General features: G+C 42.2%; 2 pseudogenes; both read left to right on the top strand.

The window, feature by feature from the left end:
- The first annotated feature begins 2,710 nt into the window (after window positions 1-2,710).
- On the top strand, window positions 2,711-3,187 carry LOC148035509 (pentatricopeptide repeat-containing protein At2g34400 pseudogene; annotated as a pseudogene).
- Window positions 3,188-4,121: 934 nt separating this feature from the next.
- On the top strand, window positions 4,122-4,679 carry LOC148035508 (pseudouridine-5'-phosphate glycosidase pseudogene; annotated as a pseudogene).
- The last annotated feature ends 864 nt before the right edge of the window (window positions 4,680-5,543 follow it).

Genomic DNA, 5,543 nt, shown 5'->3' with positions numbered 1-5,543 from the left:
CTAGAGGACGTTGGAGTCAGCAATGCGAGGCGGCAAGGGTATGACTAGAGGCCAAAGTGGTCCATCATCTTGGGAGTGGCGGGGCCACAGGACATATTTGGAGGACTTTGCAAGTTTTTCTTTTGTTTTGCTTATTTATTTTTTTGCAATATCCTTTGTACTGACAATCATGTTTCTAACAGTTAGTATTTTGTTTTCTTTTCAGCACTCCATTACAAATCACGATCCAACCGGCCTTGAGACTCGATATGCAGAGAGGCATGGTCTCACTGCATTGATCATCTGATTGTTTAGATACAGCGGCCATGTAAGTCACTCATCTTTCTTGTCCGTAGTTACCATGTTTAATTAGAATGCATTATTGTATGTTGGACTAATGTCTATATCTTGTAGTGGGTTTGGATAAGTCTTAACAAATTGGCTCCCTTACTTCGCAAGATGGTGTTTAACAATGAAGATAAGCAAGAATTTATCAATGTTGTGCATATCTTCTACAAAAACATGGTGAAAGCATGGGGCAAAAGCTCTGTCACACATTACATGGTGCATACTAAGTTTATATTTTAAAATTGTATGAATTGTATAAACTATTGAGCATAGTTTTACTCATGTGTGATATGTTTCTTTGTAGTATATCCTTGAGGCACATGGGCCATACTTTGCAGAAAAGGGAAGCATTGGAATTTGGTCCACACAAGGGATGGAAAATTCACATTGGATAGCGCGTGGTGCATATCAAAGAAAAACTGATCATGGTGGAGGGGTGAATGGTAGCAATCCAATGATCCAATTGCTATCTTGGTGGTATAGGATTATAGTAGCGGATGAAGCTAAACTCTCACAAAAGAGAGCAAATGAAAGTGCTGATGAATCGGCTACAGACATGATAGAACCATGTCGTGTCACTAAAAGAGTGCGTTATGAAGCCTCAAGTGCCAAAGAAAACCATGCTAAGTGGCTAGAAACAAGGCTTCGACAAGGCAGCAAATGGGTTCAAAAAGAGCTAAGATAGTAAGATGAATAATGTGAGTTAGTGTGAATACAATTCATAGTTTAAGAGAGAAAGAGAGAGTGTACATCTATGTGAATGAGTCTCACAGTTTAGGGTTATATAAAAGGGGGTTTCACTTTCTATCTTATTCATTGAGTTCTCACATCTCTTGTGTAGAAAAGATGGCTAGGTCTAAGATAGTTGCAAATAAGCTTCCACTCAGAGCCCCAGATCGTGTTCAGCCCCTTGGAGCATCTACTAGCTCAGATGCACCCCCTTCTCAACCTAGTCCACCTTCCTCAAGTCGCCCTCACAAGGGTCGTCCTCAGCATCCCCACAAGAAACGCAAGTGGAAGCCAAGTACAGTGCCCTTGAGAGAAACTAGAAGGTATCAACGCTATTTTTATCTCATCATTTTGAAGGCGAGCTTCTCGAGACTTGTTTGCGAGATTGTGCAAGACCTCTACTGCACAGAAAGTAGGAGGTGGTTTTTGGTACAAGATTAGGATAGACTTGATCGCTTCACAAAAGAATGTCTTCATGCTCTACAGTGTGTTGCAGAGGCCTTTTTAGTTGACTTGATGACTAATGCTCAACATTGTGCAATACATGCGAAGCACATCACTGTAACTCCCAAGGACTTCCAACTTGTAAGAAATCTTCAAGTAGTGAAGGATGCATTCGTTCCAATGGAATGAACACAGTTTGCAATGTTCTCTTTTTTGGCATAGTGTTATCCTCGTGCATTGGACATATGACTATGTCCCAGTGCAAAACTATTTTATGCGTCCTTAAAATATGAATTAAAATTTTACACTTGTCCTTTGCTCTCAACTTTGACTGTGTATCTTCGCTGTATTTTCAATTCTTACTTACAGTTTTTGTTAGCACTGTCAATTTCAATAGGAATAACATGCAAAAATTTGTAATTTCTTGTTGTAGACTTTACTCCTAATGCCGCTGTATAGTTTATGTGGTGCAAAGTTTCTAAGGGCCAGTAGTCACGATGTTGATTTCTCAATTATCAATCCATCCATAATTTTGGTGTTGGATAATTTTTAAAATACTAAACTGTATCGAAATGCGACGAAACTTCACATGCGCACTTGTTGGGTGGCCAAGAGCCCTTTTTTTGTTTTTTTTTTAAAAAGTGATTGCAGCCCCTGGCCCGAAGTCTGGCAGGAAAGTGGCTGCAGACGCCAGACTTCGGGCCAGGGGTCTACAAGCATTTTTTTTTCAAAAAAACAATAATTTGGGCTCTTGCCCACCAATGAGTGCGCATGTGAAGTTTCGTCGCATTCCGATACAAGGTTATGGATTTACGATCACACGATGGACAGTGCGTATGAAGCTCCATTAACCTGGTTTTGGGGTTTAAATGGGTTAAAAGTTCATTCTTCTTCTCATTTTCACATCTTGATTTCTTTGCTTCCTCCATTTTCATATCCCTAACCTCTGTCTCTTCTCCGTCTTTCCCTCCTTGCATGGCACGGTGTCGTATTGCTGCGCATTCGAGGTGTGTAAACCACCCAAAAGTTGTGTATGTGATTTGGTACTTTGTACATATTTAGTTGTTGTGATTACATTTATTCTCTACGTATGAGTATAGATGCTCACATGAAGAGCTTCACTTCAGAAGCTTTTGTTAATAGCACACTTATTAGTATCTATGGTAAATGTGGCGCTTGTAGCCCCCTGGTGGGCAACTCTCTTGTGGATATGTATGGGAAATTTGGCTCCCTTGCGGAAGCGCATCATGTTTTCAACAACTTACCCATTCGTGATGCAGTCTCTTGGACTGCCCTCATTACAGGCTACTCCGAACATGGTTTTGGTGAGGAAGTGCTCACATGTTTCAAGCTTATGCAACAAGGGGGTGTGTCTGCAGATGCTGTAACTTATGTTCTTTGCTTGAAAGCATGTGGTAGTGTAGGACCACTGGACACAGGTCAGAAGATACATTCAGAAGTAGATCAAAAAGGATTGGAGAGTGAGCTTTATGTTGGAAACAAACTGGTAGACATGTATGGCAGAAGTGGCTTACTTGCTGAAGCACACCGTGTCTTTGACATGCTGCCAGTTCATGATGTAATCTCATGGAATGCATACATTTCAGGATATGCTGAACTTGGAGCTTGGGGGATTTTTTCTGGAACTAGCATACGACATTTTTGGATGAGGATTCAGAGGGTCTAAAAAAGGAAGAAAAGCAAATGGTTATTTTTGAAAAGGGAGCTTTTTGAATTGAAAAGAAAGAGGGAAAAGGCAAGGAGTCTAAAAATAGGAAGAGAAGGAGGACAATACGGGCGCAGAATTCTGGGGAGGAAAAGGAGTCGACATGCAGGGAAAAAGCTCTGGACTTTGGGAGGCCACAAAACGATCATACCGTGAGGCTCCCAGAGGCAGATTCTAGCCAACTCGAGCTGCTGTTGACGAAGTAAATATACCATTGACAGCCCTATGCCGATGAAGCTGTAATTACTGAGTGTAGTTGCTTGTCTGGACCACGGACTGCTGGTTGGAGAGAGCGATGTGCAAGCAGTGAATGAGGTGATTAAAGGGGTTGGAGGATACGCTGAGGAGCCAGGAGCTTGAAAGTTCGTTACATGTTTGCTTTGATCACCAAATCGTTGCCAGTCTTGAATTTTGCGATTGCTGTCCTCCACCAAATCCATTCAGGATAATTAAACCGGCTACCCAGCATTGATTCCGAATCAACATTTGCAATGAAGATTTTATGCCTATTGTTTCTGGGGTTGAATCCCGCCCTGCGCCAGCAATTGTTTGAGCCTCAAATCCCTGGACAGCAAGGACGGGTGTAATGTCTAAGAAAGAGAAGGTCCTGAGGACTATCAAAGGGGAATCATCGGGAAAAAGCTCTGCAATTTGAGGGTACGAGAGAGGATTGGGGAGGAAAGAAGACGGCGACAGAAGAACTATGACGATGGAGGAAAACTGAGAGGAGCACAAGTATTAGTTGCTTTGAGCAGATTACAAAACCCATAAAATATACGACTATGGATATATTAAAGACATGGACTAATGTTGGTCTGATATATACTCGGGAGGATATGTTTACTTCACAGACTTACCCCAAGGACGAGATATCACATGCTGATGGTGAAAAGCAATGGATGTCTCATCTGATTTAACAGAGCTTGGAAGGTCGCCTGTTGCTGTTTTCTGTGCTGGTGTCAAGTCAATTCTTGACATTCCCAGAACGTTAGAGTACCTTGAGATTGAAGGTGTTACTGTTATTGGATACAAGACCAATGAATTTCCTGCTTTCTTTACTCGCCACAGTGGCTGCAAGGTACCTTGTCGTGTTGATTCTCCAGACGAATGTGCAGATATCATATCATGTCTTCGATTTCCGAGGCTTATGCAAACTTGTTTAGGGGAAAGAACCCCAACATGACCCTCCCCATAGGGTCTCATACAAGGTGCGAACTCTAGTTTGGATTTACAGAGTGGACTACTCATTGGGGTGCCAATCCCGGAAGAACATGAAGCAGCTGCCAAGCCGATTGAGTCAGCAATCAGTAGTTCTTTGCAAGAAGCATTGAAGCAAAAGATTAGTGGAAGCACAATCACCCCCTTTTTACTCAAAAGAGTCAATGAAATTACTGGTGGAGCCTCGCTTGCTGCAAACATAGAGCTGGTTAAGTCTTCTGCAAGGGAAGTCTGATGACAATGTGACCATCATATTGAATGATATCTCATCGTGGTTGGATGACAGAATAAGGTCCCAGTCCGTTCATGACTGAAGATTTCCATTTTCATATGTACTAAATTATTGTTACCCGAGGGGAGACTTACCGAGTATCGATGTTTCGTATTAATGAGTGATTTTGCTGGTTTTTCTCCTACGCCAAGAACAGATTTGTGACTTCAAATTCCTTATAGTATTGGACATTATTATGATCTGTACTAAAACTCTTTTCTAAACCTCTTGTATATACCTCTGAGGATCTTCTGTATTCGTCTTTTATTGCTGCTGTAACTATTCTGAAGAAATATAAATATGATCCTTTGTGAAGGCCGCCACTATTGACGATCTATCCTTCTATCCTGAAATTATTCAAAGTCCTCAGTGGTTGCGACTTGGCTTTCGAAAACCCTTCGACAACGGACCAAGCAAGCATGTCGCTATTTTGGCCCCGGGAAGACATCACACCAATGCCCGCCACTTGGAGCACAAGGTGGAGGCTCCTCAAGTGCAGCAATAGGTGCTCCCTGTAGAGCACAAGGACCACCACAGAAGAAGAGGAGATGGAAACCGGGTACTGTCCCTCTTTGAGAGATAAGGAAAATCCCACACGGATACGAGCTTCTCATCCCAAAAAGTTCTTATCATAAAGTTGTTCGAGAACTCATGCAAGACTTGGAGCTGAAAGTGATGGGACAATTTTGGGTGCGAGTACGGGATGGCCCACCAGCAGGAAGTTGGATTATTGCAGCCATGGAGGCCCTACAAACAGCTGCAAAGGGGTTTCTCATCGACTTGTTCGATGATCTACAGCTTGTAGCCATCCATGAAAAGCATGTTACA

Source organism: Lygodium microphyllum, chromosome 5, assembly GCF_053477565.2.
Source record: "Lygodium microphyllum isolate KBCC chromosome 5, Lygodium_microphyllum_v1.1.10, whole genome shotgun sequence".
Taxonomy (NCBI): domain Eukaryota; kingdom Viridiplantae; phylum Streptophyta; class Polypodiopsida; order Schizaeales; family Lygodiaceae; genus Lygodium; species Lygodium microphyllum.
Note: the sequence above shows the minus strand (reverse complement) of the source record. Positions and strands in the feature narration are given on the sequence as shown.